We start from the raw sequence: 17463 nt of genomic DNA, 5'->3' as shown, positions 1-17463 counted from the left end.
TCTCTTATAATCAATCCAATCGGTGCGACGTGACTTAGCATCGATTAAGTCAAGGAATTTAAAATAATTGGCGCTCAACTAGTGGTTCTTCCGAGTAAATAAGGGGAAAGCGTGTTTTTTTAAACACAAAAGTGTTTTATTCGGCAATATGAAAAAATATAATAGCTGTGACGCAAACCTAACAAAAGAAAACGAGAGTTATAAACACAGTGTGAAGCAAAAAAAAAGCTTGGACTGTTAAAAAAAACTTTAAAAAAAAACAAAACAAGAAAAAAGCAAGAATTAACAATTTAGACTGCAGCAAAAAACCAGGCGAAATAATTAGCAGAAAAATCGAAGAAACTATAAAAAATGTAAAAGGAATTTTAAGTTTATACTAATTTTAAGTCTGCAATAAATAAAAAAACACCACAGCCAAGTTGTCCATTGACTAACATTGTGAATAAACAAAAACCAAATTAAAAAAATAATTAATAAATAGAGGTCTAATTTTTTTGTGAAATGACTGTTATAAACTGAAATGAGGACATTTCAATTCTATTTTTGTGCAGCCATAAAAGAGCAAATATAAAGTCGTTTGTGGGTGTTAAAGTGGGCGCGGCACCCGGCTGAAACAAACTTGCGCTGCGCAGGAAGCCCAAGAATCTGCATGCCACGTTCTGACATTTTAGCTCAAAATACAAAATATTATAAAAATGTGGGCGCTAGAACGATTTTTGTACGCTAAGTGCCAAAATTCTAGCTCTTATAGAGATCATAAGCGTTCATACGGACATGGCTAGATCGACTCGGCTAGTGATCCTGATCAAGAATGTATATATATTATGGGGTCGGAAACAATTCCTTCTACCTGTTACATACTTTCCGACGAATCTAGTATACTCTACGAGTACTTTTTGCAACATTAATGCAACAACACAAATATTCCTTTCGTTTGCATTTTGCTTCTTTTGTCGTTCCATCTGCGCGGAAATACGAATTTTGCGATCGCAGAGCCTCCCAACGCCTCAGTCATGGACAGCGACCAGCTTAAGATTGTCAGAAAAGCTCTAGCAGAGCAGACGGCCAGAACCAGCGTAAGGAACAAGAATTAAACCAAACAGTTGATGCACTCGCCACCGCAACGGTACGCATCGAACTGGCTTCGGCACAGGCAACAGAAATAAAGGTATATAAGGACATACAGATTGTGGACCATGTATGTTGCGACGAGCCGTTGGACGCCGTTTAATTCCTGCCGGAATTCTCGGGAGCCCAAGAATAATGTCTCTTGGAAATAAGCGACCGTCACCGCTTACCAAATATTTCGACGGCATAATGGCAGCTCACGCCATTATCAGGTTGTCATTAATATTAGAAGCAAGGTCAGCAGTGCTGTCCTTCCTTGGAACGGTATTGAATTTTGTCGCGATAATACGTCGCCTCGATTTCACATAAAGTGAAAAACTACTAATTCATTCAGCAGGAACTTGGCACCTATTTTTTACATTTAAGTCATAGAAGGAATGATCGGTTTTTTGGTCGTAGCAACTCATTTCCTCATTTCAGTTCCTTTCTAGGAGTTTCCTAATTTCCCTACGCGTGTCTGTAATTGCAAAATTTTATATATACTTTATCTCCTTGATTTGCTGATTTGACAATAAGGTCAGTCTTTTCGTTATTTACTATGCCCTTGTGGCCAGGTACCCAAAATAGTTCTAGTCTTAGTACACCCGATTTTATATACCCGATACACGCAGATTTTTTTTTAAAATAATTTTTTAGCACCAATGCAATTACATAATATTACAGCGTATTTCTACTTAGACTTATAAGAGACAGAAGCAAATTTCATTCTTGCTAGTTCAGCTTTTACAAAGGAGAGTGGAGTGTCGAAAGAAGGTTTATGAAATCCGGGCATCTCAAATAACCCATTGCCACTTGATCCAGGACCTACTGATGCATCTGTGGAAATTATATTCCATATATTCCTAGAGTATCCATCTATAATTTCCCCATAAAATGAAAAAAGTTCCTAGAAAAATAAAAAAGGTTACGTATTTTTGTATTGTCAAGAAAAGGAACCGATGTGTTGGTGTATCTTCTTTTAGCCAGGAAAAACCTGGTACCATCGAAAAACACGGGGATTTGGGCTTTCACGTTAAACCATTCTTTGGCGGTCAACAATTTTGCCCTGAAGGTAGGCGGCAAGTACGAAAATTTCATGCTTGCTCGTGCCAGGAGACAATCTACACATCCTCTTAGAGCTCCAGTTGAGCAATTTCTAAGCTTTTGCTTGCTTCTTACGAATGATTTGAAGAAATGTGTGCTGATTTTAGGTTTTAACGCAATCTTGATAATAGTGGCGTAGTGAAGGATTTTATAACTGTTTTTTGGCTTTTATCTTCTTTATATGTTCAGTATGAGACATATTGACAGAAAGGGCTCTTCTCAGAAACACAAAGCTTTTTTGTCTTGGCATAGCCACATTCTCGACAGCTATATACAGGGTGCCCAACTCAAGCTTCGGTATGAAAACCTTTGAAAAAAAAACCAAATTTCATTGAAAATGTTTCATGTTTATTTATATTGATCCTTTACAAATCATTTGAGTTAGTTTTTGAATACAGTGTCGACCAAATGGCGACTTTTGTTCTTGATGGCATAGAGTGTCCTTTTTCGAGCATTTTCCCATGACTTTCTCGAGCATATAGGCCGATATATTGGCCATTTCGGTGCGAATACTATTTCTGTGATGGTCTTGGGCTTGCTCATGTACACTTTGCTCTTCAGATAACCTCACAAAAATAATTCCGGCGGGGTCAAATCCGGCGAACGCGGCGGTAGTAAGTAAAGTAAGGGCCGATGATGGCTGAGGTACAAACACCCGTCCAAATTGTCATTCTCTCGTCCTGTAATGGTTCCTCATAAATGAAGTGAGGATTCTCGTGGCCCAGATGCGTCAGTTCTATTTATTGACGCCGCCAGACAGGGTGAAATGCGCTTCGTCGCTCATCAAAATTGCATGCCAAAAATTCGGCTTCGTTTTGAGAATCTCGGCTACATTTCGACCGTAGGCCAACCCCCGCAGCTTATCTTCGGGCAACAATCGTTGAGTTATCTGTATTTTGTACGGGAACATTCCCAAATCTTTCAAAATACGCCGTCGCCGGTACTATACGGTTGGGTCCTCCTCAACAATATCCCGTACATCCGCTATGACAGCACTGGAACGCCTCGGACGTGGTCAGTTGTGTGGCCCACGGTTCGCCACTGAACCGTGTTTGAAAAAACGCTCAGCTAAATGACGAATAGTATTGTCGGAAGGCGCTTTTTTGCCTCTGTACTTTCGTCGATATGCACGCTGCGTTTTCACAATTGAACGCCCGTGTTAAGTTATTCATGGCTCAAATTGTTCTGAATTAACGTTTCCAAAAATGTACCTACACAAGCCAATCGCTTCACAAACGTCAAAGCTATTCAATGTTTCTATATCGACGGTCGAGATGGCGCACCCTGTATAATTACAACTTTTTACAACCTCTGCTGACATTAATAACCAGTTGCCTTGGTTAAAGGAGAAACCAAGGTCCTTACAGAGTAGGTTAAAATAAGTCAGTTTGCTTTGCGAATTCTTGACCGTGCTGTTGAAAGTTTTTCCTGAGAAAATTGTGATAAAATCACTAGCAAATTGCATAATCTGGGCGTCATCATTAATTTGATGGAATCTTTCTGTGGAAAGGATAAACATTATTGGAGGGAGGCAGGCTTCCTGAGGAACCCCACCTTTCGTCACTTGTAGGCGTTTCCAAGTTTTTAAACACGATTTGATAGAATGAATAGAATCCAGTCTATAAAGGAAGCTAAGATTTACACAATTATAAGCATTATACAGGTCAACAACTGCTAGAACAATAACAAGCCGACTTTTTTCAATGCTATGGCAATAATTACATCGTTAATGCAAATTAATTTTATAATTTATTTTTGATTTAAAAAAAGACATTTTAGTTTTTTTTTTCGGCGTTAGACTTTAATTTACTGGACTCACTATTCCATCAAGACACAAGACACTTTTTTTTCCAAATTACTTGTTACAAAGAGAGATTGGTCAAGGCCAACAGTTTCAGATTGTTCAAATGGTTGCTTATAAATACTTTGGCCTGTTGAACCATCGAATCCGTAACTGACAATTAATGTACGAGGTGTGTTCAAAAAGTAAGGTGACTTTTCAAATTTCGCGGGCAACATATTTTCGATTATCGATTTTTATACCCGTTACTCGTAGAGTAAAAGGGTATACTAGATTCGTCGGAAAGTATGTAACAGGCAGAAGGAAGCGTTTCCGACCCCATAAAGTATATATATTCTTGATCAGGATCACTAGCCGATTCGATCTAGCCATGTCCGTCTGTCCGTCTGTCCGGATGAACGCTGAGATCTCGGAAACTATGAGAGCTAGGCTATTGAGATTTGGCGTGCAGATTCCTGAGCTTCTTACGCAGCGCAAGTTTGTTTCAGTAGACTGCCACGCCCACTCTAACGCCCACAAACCGCCCAAAACTGTGGCTCCTACAGTTTTGATGCTAGAATAAAAATTTTTACGGAAATGTAATGTTCTCATCAATACCTATCGATTGACCTAAAAAAAAGTTTGCCACGCCCACTTTAACGCCCACAAACCGCGAAAACCTGTGACGCCCACAATTTTTATGCTAGATAAAAAATTTTAACTGAAATGTATTCGTCTCTTCATTACCTATCGATTGACTCAAAAAAAAGTTTTCCACGCCCACTTTAACGCCCACAAACCGCAAAAACCTGTGACGCCCACAATTTTCATGCTAGATAAAAAATTTTAACTGAAATGTATTGGTCTCGTCGATACCTATCGATTGATCCAAAAAAAAATTTGCCACGCCCACTCTAACGCCCATAACGCTTAAATCTGTATACCGCCGGTAGGTGGCGCATTTTAATCTTGCTTTGCTGCTTGCATATCTCCATTTAGCTGAGTAACGGGTATCTGATAGTCGAGGTAGTCGACTATAGCGTTCCTCCTTGTTTTGTTTTGTTATGTTGGTACACTCTTCCCTAACATCTGTACCAAGTTTCAATTGAATCTCCTTTTTTGTTTAGTTGTGAGAGGCGTAAAGGTAACAAGTTGTTTTGCGTGCTCAGCGATTTTTCGCTATCGAAAAATATGGATCAAAGGATTTGCATCAAATTTTGTGTAAAAAATAAAATTAAGTGCTCCGAAACACTTGAAATGTTGACAGTGGCATACGGTGAAAAAGTGAGTAAAGAGTAAAAGTGAGTAAAAAAAATGTTTACAAGTGGTACAAACTCTTCCAAGATGGCCGGGAAGATGCCAATGACGAGCCTCGCTCTGGACGCCCAAGCACGTCAACAACTGATGAAAACGTTCAAGCAGTGAAGAAAATTGTTTTGGAAAATCGTCGAATCACTATCAGAGAAGTTGCTGAAGATGTCGGTATATCGCTTGGCTCGTGCCATGAAATTTTTTCAAACGTTTTGGGCATGAGTCGTGTGTCACGAAGTCTGTTCCAAAATTGCTGAATTTTGACCAAAAGAACCGTCGCATGAGCATCGCTCAAGAGCTGTTGGATGACGTCAACGACGACCCAGATTTACTCAAAAGGGTCAAAACTGGTGACGAATCATGGGTATATGGTTATGATATCGAAACCAAAGCCCAATCGTCACAATGGAAGAGCCCAGGTGAGCCAAGACCGAAAAAAGCACGCCAAGTTCGATCAAATGTCAAAGTTTTGATCACTCTATTCTTCGATTACCATGGCGTGGTGCATCAGGAGTTCTTACCATATGGTCGTACGGTCAATAAACAGTATTATCTGGAAGTTATGCGCCGTTTGCGAGAAGCAATACGAAAGAAACGTCCAGAATTGTGGAAAAACAATTCATGGCTTTTGCATCACGATAATGCCCCTGCTCACTCATCTTTGCTTGTGAGAGGTTTTTTGGCCAAAAACAACACCACAATAATGCCTCAGCCACCATATTCACCGGATTTGGCCCCATGTGACTTTTCTTGTTCCCAAAACTAAAGAGACCTATGAAAGGACGGAGATTTGCAACGATTGAAGAGATAGAGACTGCATCGCTGGAAGCGCTCAAGGCTATACCGAAAAGTGCTTATGGGAAGTGCTTTGAGGATTGGAAAAACCGTTGGCATAAGTGTATTGTATCTGAGGGGGATTACTTTGAAGGGGACAACATTAATATTGATAAATAAATTAATAGTTTTTCTTGAAAATACAAAGTCACCTTACTTTTTGAACACACCTCGTACACGTATATTCCCGTGGTGTTTTAAAAGCCCTTCTTCTTTTGCTGTATTGTAAGCAGCAAACCAACTTCCTTTTTAAACGAGGTCACGCATCACTGTACGTTTGAGGCTTCCGAACAATTTTTGTTGATATAATGGCCTGTCCCTTAAGCTCTATTATTAGTTTGGAAGACAGCCAAACTGAATGTTTTTCTTTAAAATCGTCTATCATTCTATTACATTTGCTTAATCGTGACTTGACGAAAGAAACACATTTCTGAAGTTTCGCTTATGCTATCGAGAAAATCCATTAACGGGGCTTCTTGCAGATATTCGAGATGAGCACGTTAATCGATAGACTTTTATCGGCTACAACAAGTTATCTGTGGCGCGTAAATTTTTTTAAAATTTTTTTAATACATTTAACCATTTTAGGGTTAAAAAAATATTCGTTTTTTTAAATTAATAACTTTAAAAAAACGGAATTTTTCACCGCAGTGCAATGCTATGATTTATTCAAAAAACGTCAAAAGGTTTTTTGTTCGTTGTGGAATGAATACTCTGAATTTATTCCTGAGTGACTAATATAACGATCTCAAAATAATCGGTTGGATTAAATTCTTCTTTTAAGCAGCGAGCTAATTTTGTTAATGGCGAATGTGCCCTTTCAACCTGTCCGTATGAAGTACTGTGCCTCGGGTCTGTGTAAGGTTAATCTGCACCTTTGTGCAAAAGATTGAAATTGGGTCGAGGTAAAGCCCTGTTTGTTATCAGTCATAAGTACTTTGTCTTGGGTAAATTGTTTGAAGTAATTTTATTACCTTACTTTCAATGTTTAATTTATTTTGAATTTTTTAAACTACCTACCTACTACTACCTTCCTTAGCTGGCAATGGATGTCTGCTATATTTGCTTTCATTGCAAATTTTACAATTTATAACATATTCTTTTAGATTTATATATAAATATTGGGCCAATAATATAATCAACTGACTTGTTTATAATTTTCGTCTAGTCCCCTATAAGCTCGATTGTGCGTTTCTTCTTTTATTGTAGCTCTATCTTCTGCGTTTTCTACGTCCCGAAGAAAAATTCGCGTAAAAATAAATTTAGTTTTAAAGTTATTTTTTAAAGATACTTGAATATGATATAAATACTCTCTTAATATGGTTACTAAGTTCTCAACTGTATCATATTCGATTATGTGTCTCGTCTTGTCAAAAACTTCCAGTGGCTCATGTGTATACCTCAGTGTATACCTCCCCGTTGTTAATAACAATTGTTGTTTAAATTTATTTATTTTCAAAACTACTTTCAGCAGAATGCTGTGCGTCTTGATCTGAGTTTGACTGATCTGATACATCTAAATCGCTGTTTGTAATATTACTTATTTGTATTCGTGATAATGTATCGGCTACAACATTTATTGTTCCGCGTTTGTATATTATTTTTGGAGTAAAACTTTCTATGAAGGAATACCATCTTTTCATTTTTACGGTTGGATTTTTATCCGAAATTGTGATGGTTTAGGATTGATGGTCCGTTTATATTTCTATGCCAATTACTCCATTAAAAAAATAATATCGCAGATTTTTTAAAGCTTCTACTACTTACTATGAATAACAATTCTTTTTTATTTGTGGTATAAAGTTGTTCCGTTTTATCCAATGGACACCACCCCAACAGCAACAGAGACAGCCAAACCATACAATGTGGAGGTCCACACAGAGGCCACAAGATGCAACCCATATCACAGACCCGCAGGAGGCCGTTCGAAGATGTGGTGGGGACGGACACTGGCCTCGAGGATGTCGACCAACGTCTGTTGTTCTGCTGGGTATGCTGCAATGCGGGTGTCAGGAGGATCGAGTGCAGCCAACAGCGGGAAATGGCCAGCGATATCAGCCACAGAGAGACGAGCGGGGGTCGCACAGTGCTACCTCTCCAAACTAACTGGCAAGCTTATCGAAGAGGAACATCAGTTTTCCGCAGCGGTGATGTTTGGTGGGAACAGATACACAGCCACAATCGACAGCGGCGCAACAGCAAGCTTCGTGAGCGAAAAACTAGCGGACAATCATACGGCGGAATAGATGCACAGCTCGAGCTGGAGGTCAAATTCGGCAACATAACATTCGTTGGTGTTGGGATGGAACATGTTACGTACGCCCTCCCTATACAAAGATTAACCCCGGCGAAACAACTGTCTTAAGTTGAGGGTAGGGGCCGCTAATAACCGTAGAGAAACAGTACCCCTAGGTGGGAACACCTAGTTAATTCATCCAATATGGTGGGCTAACGAAAGCTCTAGTCCGGTATAAAAGACACCAGCCAAATAGAGAAGACAGACAGAAATTTTTCTGATCTCCCTGACAGTGGTGTAGAAGTACAACTCCCATCAACACAGGCCACGTCCAGAAGGATGTCTTGACCCTAGGATCAACTTCACCCAGGAGAAAGTCCTGATTACTGGTCCTGCGATTGACCGCATCCTGATGGAATTCCACCTGCAAACTCCAAAGGTCGAAGAATTGGTGAGCCAAGCGTATGTGATTAACACCGTGGAGATCGTTGACCACCAGGATGATATCCAAGATGTCAACAAGACCATGAAGCTCATTGTTGGACTACTCCTGGTTCTGGTGATCCTTAAATTGTTGTTGAACGTTGATGCCCTAAGAGCAGTACAAACAAGTGGCCCAAACGACACCAAGCACGTGCTTGTTACGCGCGGGCCCATTTTTATTTCAGGCAAAGTACCAGGAAGGTACATAGAACAAACAAAGAAGACAAAACATAGATCAACAAGACTAAAGCAGATGAGCTAAGATTTTAGTTTTTAATACAGGGATAGAAGTTGAGAAACAAATTAAATAATATAGCTTGTTATAGTTATTAGAAACAACACGAAAGGTCTCGTGCTGACTAAAATTATAGTATTTATATATAGTAGTTTCGCATTAGTCTAACAGGAACATTGAAAGTTAGGCGGCTTACCAAATCTACAGAATCAATATCGCCTCTGATAAGATTATTAATAAAAATAGTACCAAGCATAGTTTTACGGTTTACTAGACTAGGCAAATTAATTAATAGCAATCTACTCGAGTAAAAAGGCAACCTGACGTTTAGATCCCAGTTCAAACCACGTAAGGCAAAAAGAAGAAATTGTTTCTGTACGGACTCTATACGGCCAATGTGCACTCGATACTGAGGACTCTAAACGGAAGAACAGTATTCTAAATTAGGACGGACAAGGGAGGTAAATAATAATTTGGTAGTGTATGGATCATCAAATTCTTTAGTCCAACGCTTTATAAACCCAAGAACACTCATAGATTTATTTACAGTAGAGGTTATGTGGGAAATAAATTGAATTCAAAATTATAAACAAAAAGTGAGTCGCCAAAAAAAAAAAAACAAACAGTATGCGAGTGCATGCATTTCTGAATGCAAGTGTAACAGAACCCCCAAATACATACGTTGAACAAGAAATTTGAGCTGCACCGACCAGCCCCAGGGCGAGCATTGAAACCGACGTGTGCCGCAGTGGAACTCCCATACGATGCATGCAAACATACATATCTATACAGCAATAGTGTTATTTTTTTTGTGTAACGTAATTTTTGTGTTATGTTTTTGTGAACCGCCATCAAATCTTGCACGTATATATATATATAAACCAATTATAACATCTCCTAAAACCCAGGATCCGGAGAGTCGAGATCTCATCGCCCAGGATTAAAAGGAGGGTAAGTTTGTCGGAACACGGTTCCTTTCTTATAAATACATAAATACATATATATATATATATATATATCCGTGCACCATGATCACTTCAGAAGCTTTAGCAAAGACTATAGACAATGATCCACAATTTAACGTAAGAATTCTATACTCAACCCTACCAATAACTGTGCATGAATTCGAGTACTTATAAATTGAGACCTTTCGTCTAGATTTTTTACCACTTGCCCACTGTAAGAAGACCAAAAAGGCAATCATTGTCATTATCCTTTCCCGTTTAGATAAGAATTTTTTTTTGGGCAATATTAATACCTTCCTAGTTAAGACCAAGAATTAATCTGTTAGGAATTCATATAATAATATCCATATACAATAATTATTTAATATATATAATCCTTTAGATATACTTTTCTCTTTTTATACATTTTACATTTTTATATATAATAATTAAATGTTAATTTTTCAGCGTCGAGTATCAGCCTTGTAATTGTATGACAATTGCAAGAGCCCTCTGAGCGACGTTTGTAGTCGTGAGTAGTCATTATTTTGCTGATGTGTGCACCTTCACAGGTGGTAAATTCGATACTCTCCGCTAACAAAAGTAATTGTCAATTAATTTAATTTTCATATGAATTAGCCAACATTATGTTACTCATCCACGGCGCACGTCGATATTAAAATTAACCAATAAATTAATAATGTAAAAGAATATCAAAAACATGAAGTGCTAGAGCTTTATTAAGGGGGGTATGCTGACGCGAGAAGTGGAGTAGGTCAAGAACAATGACATAACTTTCGGCGGACAGCCTTGACAATAGGGGATCGTATTACGCGGCCCGCGACGATCCATTGGCACACGAAGGTGTGAAGTGGAGGGAATATGGCCAAAACACAACCCGATCAAGCGAAAGTTAAGCTTGTGGGGCAGTGTGGACTGACGACTTACGATCTTTATAATGTAATATTATTTTCCAGGCACTTTAATTATTTATTCTCGTTATGTTGGAGGGGAGAGAGGATTACCAAGATCCCACGACCCGAATACGACGTAGCTTATGCCGGCAAATAGTGCCTGAACATCGGACGCATATCCCTCGGCCCAAGTCAGGAACCGAGCACTAATATGCCCACGTAACAAACTTCCTTACACAAGTCGGAACCGAAATAAAGTGTGCTCGACACGAGGACAATACCAGCCAGTAACCGACACAATGGATGGCTCGTGGAGAAGCTATTGGTAGCAGTCGTTCAACAGACAAGCGAGGTGGAGGATACTACAACGTTCCTGGAAACAGAGCTGGAAGACTTCAACACATCGAATATGACAGAGCACCAGATCAAAATTAAGGACGACAAGCCAATCAAGCAGAGATACTACCCCAAGAACCCAAAAATCCAAGGGGAAATCAACGCAAAGGTGGACGAGCTTCTCCAAATGGTGCTCATAGAGCATTCAAAGAGCTAATACAGCTCTTCTATCGTTATGGTGAAAAAGAAGGCAGGCAAGTGGACACTGCGCGTCGACTTCAGACACTCAACGCGAAGACGGTGAAGGTTGCCTACCCGATGCCCCGCATACACTACATCCTAGATCTACTAAGAGAAGCGCGGTACATCAGCAGTTTGGACCTGGGACATCGAGTGACTAGCAAGGGAATAGGCACAGATCCGAAAAAGGTAGCCGCCATCGCTGAACTGGAAGCACCCTTAACCGTCAAAGAACTCTGGCAATACCTAGGAGTAGCGTCGTGGTTCCGCCGGTTTGTACCAGATTTGTCCAGAATCGTCAAACCCCTGAATGTCCTGCTACGCAAAGGCAGCATGCGGGAGGGGACACCAGAGCACCATATGACGTTTGAGGAAGTAAAGACTCGTGGCTGACCCGGTGCTAGCATGCCCGTAACTTTCATCCTACAAACAGACGCCAGCGACTACGGCATCGGAGCAATACCAAAAGGGCGAAAAAGTAATCTCGTACTCGAGCCGGACACTGAACGGCGCGGAAAAGAACTATTCAAAAACGGAAGAGTGCTTGGCAATTGTCTGGGCGATCCGAAAGCTCTGGAAGGTAACCACTTTAAAGTAGTAACCGACCACATGGCTCTGAAGTGGATTAACAGCATCGAAACCCCATCAGGAAGGATCTCCAGATGGGCCCTGGACTTACAGCAGTACGACTTCGAGATAGCGTACAGAAGAGTCAGCTAAACGTGGTGGCCGGCGCCTTGTCAAGACAACCACTACCACAGATGCTACGAAGCAGAAGGACAACTGCACGGTTGGCAGCCCGATACTACTGGCCAGTGATGCATGGAGACGCCCGAGCCCATGTAAGAAAATGCCAAACTTGCATGATATTTAAACTTAATCAAATGCAGGCGGCCGGCAAAATGCTAACCCAAGTGCCGAAGGAACCATGGGCCACAGTATGCGCAGACTTCGTCGGACCGCTGCCGCTGTCTAAGCATGGCAACCGAATGCTGCTGGTCCTGATAGATATGTTTCAGAAATGGACGGAACTAGTGTCCCTGCGCAGTGCGACAGCCGAGTCGCAAGGTACGCGGTCCCCAAGGTGGTCATAACGGACAACGGAATGCAGTTTGCGAACCATCCTCAAAAGTTTCCTGGCTGAGATGGGCATCAGACAACAATTAACCGCACCCTACACACCGCAAAAGAATCCGCCAGAACGAGCGAATAGAACGGTCAGGACCAAGATTGCGCAATTCGCAGGCCACGACCAGAGAAACTGGGAAGATAAGTGGCCGGAGATTATGCTGGCAGTGAACACTGGCATATCGGAGTATACCGGTTACACCCCGGCGTTTCTTACCCAAGGCAGGGAGCCGCGACTCCCCAGCAGCCTATATGATACGGAAACTCTAGGCACTGGACGACCTACGGAGACCCCGGAAGAAAACGCTAACAATCTGAGGGAGGTCTTTGAGATCGTACGGCGATATATGGAAAAAATATCCCAGGACTAAGCCAGATACTACAATCTGAGTAGGAGGCAATGGACGCCAGCGGTGAGCGACATAGTATGGGCCAAGGAACACCACCTGTCCAAAGCGGCCGAGGGATTCGCTGCGAAATTAGCCTCGAGGTATGATGGTCCTTACCATGTTGTAGATTTCGTCTCTCCGGTGATTTGCAAAATACGCCACAGACATACAAAGAAAGAGCGGACTGTTCGCGTTAGCGAGCCTAAGCAACAACAAACACAAACAGCAAACGAGCAGACTGCGGACACATTGGAGGACTAAAATCACGTGCGAGGCAACAGGATTGTGCGTCAGGCCGAAGCAAGATTCATCCATACGCCACGCGGAAAGGACCATCATAAGGATAAGGCACAAGGACATGAATAAGGGTGGATGGTGAACCAGACCGCAAGGCAACAGGATTTAGCGTCAGGCATTGGCCAGAGTGATCCGCGATCACGCCAGGCGGCGTGGACACGGTCAGGATTTTACATTGATCCACACTGCAAGGCAACAGTATTACGGGTCAGGCGAGAGTCACCCACACGCCACGCAGAATAGACAATCATAAGGATAGGATATAAAGGGTGTACACTGACCCCGACAACCGATAACGCCACGTAGAAGGGAGTATGGGCGGAGGGAGGCAAGCAACACAAGTCGCGCAGTCCAGACACACACCGTAGCATCCGGAGATTCTATACGGAATGTGCCGGAAGAGATCGTCTAGTTGTTACCCGAGGAAAGGGGGGGACGGTGCAGTTTCAGATCTACACCCTATCCAGCTGGTCACAAAAGACAGAAACACGCATCGCACCAACAGTTAACAGAAAAAAAAACATGGGTTCAAGCAAAAGTTGCTGCTGCAAACGAAGGCCAAAGCGAAAGGCTATTTCAAACCGCTGGGGCCTTTATACCTAAGATTAAGGACAAGGCTGGTAGGAGCTGGGAAAAAAAAGAAAAAAAGACAAATCAACCGAAAGCTGTACGGGCAGAACCAATTTGGCCAATTCACCTTGGCTTAGGAAAGGGGGCGCCCCTTAATAGTCGATGGGCACAAGAAATACTTGCGCCGCTATCGGTATCGATAGACGATGAACTATCGGTCAAGCACGGATGGTATGACCAGACGGAGAAACGTCGAAAAGGAGGAGAACGCAGTAACGAGCAGCGAAATGGGGATCGATAGCCGAACAGGCTGTGGAACTCTAGACAGAGCTGTGAGCGTCGCGGGGCATCAAGGAAGCAACAAGGGAGCGTCTAAGGAGCGCCGAGGGAGTCATCGAGAGCGTTGCGGAGCATCAAGGAAGCAACGAGAGCGTCGCAAGGTTTCAAAGTCTACAGGATACACGAGGATTAAAGCTGGAGCGGATGACCGAATTTATTTTGGGGGGGATGTGGGGAGTTATTCAACTGCAGCGGCAATTATACATGGTGGCCTGTCGGCTACCAGATACGCGGCGAATCAGCCTAGTAACGGCATGGCGAAGATGAGAGTTTAGAGAAAAACAAGGAAGAACGCTACAGTCGGGTACCCCGACTATCAGATACCCGTTACTCAGCTAAAGGGACCAAAGGGAAATGGAGATATGCAAGCAGCAAAGCGAGATTGAAATGCGCCACCTACCGGCGGTAGACAGATTTAAGCGTTATGGGCTTTAGAGTGCAATTGGAAAATTTTTTTTGGATCAATCGATAGGTATTGACGAGGCCTGGGCGACTTGTGGGCGTTAGAGTGGGCGTGGCAAACTTCGTTTTGGATCAATCGATAGGTATTGACGAGGCCAATACGTTTCAGTTAAAATTTTTATTCTAGCATCAAAACTGTATGAGCCACAGTTTTGGGCGGTTTGTGGGCGTTAGAGTGGGCTTTTGGATCAATCGATAGGTATTGACGAGGCCAATACATTTCAGTCAAAATTTTTATTCTAGCATGAAAACTGTATGAGCCACAGTTTTGGTCGGTTTGTGGGCGTTAGAGTGGGCGTGGCATTCTGCTGAAACAAACTTGCACTGCGCAGGAATCTCAGGAATCTGAACGCCCAATCCCAGTATTGTAGCTTGAATAGTTTCCGAGATCTCAGCGTTCATACGCACAGACGGACGGACGGACAGACGGACAGACGGACATGGCTAGATTGACTCGGCTAGTGATCCTGATCAAGAATATATATACTTTATGGGGTCGGAAACGCTTCCTTCTGCCTGTTACATACTTTCCGACGAATCTAGTATAACCTTTTACTCTACGAGTAACGGGTATAATAATGTGGAAAAAGAGAATTCTGAAAACGAGAGATTTGAGAGAGATTAGAGAAAGAGAGTTTGGAGAACGAGAGTTTGGAGAACTAGAGGTTGGAGAGAGAGAGAGAGTGGAGACTTCGATGGCAGAGTGGGAATGCCACCTGCAATAGGAAATAACGGATCGCACCGAATTTTGGAATCTGCCGTGGATTTTTTGCTAGGAGAAGAAGTGCCACGTTTCAGCAGCAGGACGGTGCGACTGCGTGCCACATCCGATATGAGCAAGAACCTAGCGGGACCGTCCGAGTCAGAGCAAGGGACAGGTATTGCCTCGAAAGGCGTTGCCCTGGAGAGCATGGCTCTCCAGACCCTAGTCTGAGAACGGTGACGTTTCCCTAAGCCCGCAAGGCCGAACTCTCTGCGAGTCCAAGGCACGACAAGCGACCCCGAGGCAGCGCGTCGGCAAGCTAGCAGAGGCGGCCACTACGAGCATATTGAGACACAGGAGCCAGTGGTCGTCAGTTCATGCCGCGGACAAGCCAGGACGAGCAGCGCGAGACGAAACCGAGACCAACCGAGCCACCCACCGCTGGAATAAGTAATACGAAAATAAACCCCCTGTTATCCTTTTAATCATGTGCTTTCTCACTGATCTACGGGCAGTCATGTCATATAAATTTGGTGGGACGAACACACAATCTACTGAGCTAGCCGCACGAATCTCGTAGCGAGCAGACCAGATTGTTACACCCTTGAAATTTGGAAAAATAAAATAAAAATTTGGAAAATCCAAATTTTTGGATTAATAGATAAATTAAGTAGTTATTTTTAAAGCTCGGGATTTGAGGACACAATAAGGCAATTAAAGTTTGAAGTTCAAAGCGTTTTAGAAGTTATAGATAAAAGGCTTAGAAATAAAAGAAATCAAGTTAAGGAATCTATAGCTGTAAAGGCAGAGGAAATACCTAAGCTGTCACAAATTCAGATACCCACATTCTTTTGTGATTCCACTGATTGGGATCTGTTTAATGAGTTATTTATGGAACTCATTTATACAAAAGAGGACCTCAGTGCCACTCTTAAATTTAATTATCTCAAGTCAGCATTAAAAGGAATAGGCAAAAACGTGGTTTTTCACTTATTGCCAGGCACTGGAGATAATTATGAACCTGCTTGGAAATTACTAACCAAGCGGTATGAGAACAAAAGAACAATTTTCTCTGATCTTATAAACCGGCTTATGGATTTACCCAATCTAAATTTGGAATCAAATAAACAATTTAAAATATTTATTGACACAATTAACGAGTAATTTTATATAATAAAATTAAAGGCACAATTTCCCGAAGATGTGGATGCAGTTTTCGCCCACATAATTGTTTTAAAATTTAACAAAGATGCTCTAAATTTATATGAGAGCCATGTTTTCATTTTCAAAGAGTTTTTACAGCAAAGACTCAGCTCCATTTCCTCTTTTCCACAGGAAAATGAACTTGTGAGAAAAGAGTTTCAAAGCAAAAGCAATAAAGAAAATTGTTCTTGTTGTAATGTACCAACCCATAATATAACACAGTGTTATAAATTTATAGGTATGGATCCAGCAGAAAGATATGACTGGGCAAAAAAAGACACATTTTTGTTAAGTGTCTGAGGCATTCAAGGAATAAAAAGAGTTCAAATTAAATTCTTTTGCTTGAATTGCAAAAAAAAAACCGCACCGCACGCTTCTCCGCATAAACAATAATGGCAAAACTACCCGTTAGCCGATCCCGAGTTTAACAAGCCAGGTCGAGTGGACTTAATTATAGGAGCTGTCAATAAAAATTCTTCAAAAAGGGGTAATAAAGATAGACCGTCTTCTTGGTCAAACACAGACTTTGGTTGGATAACGTCTGGATGCAGCAAATTTAAGGGAAGTAAAATGATAGTTGCAACCACGATAGAGTGCAAGGACTTGGAAAGATTTTGGGAATTGAAAGAAGAAAGTAAGGAGAATTTAGAGTCCGAAATATGTGAAGAAAATTTCACGAAAACAACACACAGACTCTTCGGGACGATATGTTGTGAAGAATCCCTTTAAGGAAGAGCAAACCTTAGGGGATTCTAAAGGTCAAGCCATGGCAAGATTTTGAAATTTGGATAAGAAACTATTAAAAAATCAAAACCTAAAAGAACAGTACTGCAAGATTATGTCTTTAG

General features: G+C 41.6%; 1 protein-coding gene across 5 annotated transcripts in view; it reads right to left on the bottom strand.

Moving 5' to 3' along the window:
* The window catches only part of IntS3 (integrator complex subunit 3), a 62671-nt gene that overhangs the window by 4292 nt on the left and 40916 nt on the right, over nt 1–17463 (bottom strand). The gene's annotated exons all lie outside the window — the stretch shown is intronic.

Source organism: Drosophila suzukii, unplaced genomic scaffold (assembly GCF_043229965.1).
Source record: "Drosophila suzukii unplaced genomic scaffold, CBGP_Dsuzu_IsoJpt1.0 scf_19, whole genome shotgun sequence".
NCBI lineage: Eukaryota > Metazoa > Arthropoda > Insecta > Diptera > Drosophilidae > Drosophila > Drosophila suzukii.
This window is presented reverse-complemented; position numbering and strand designations above follow the sequence as displayed.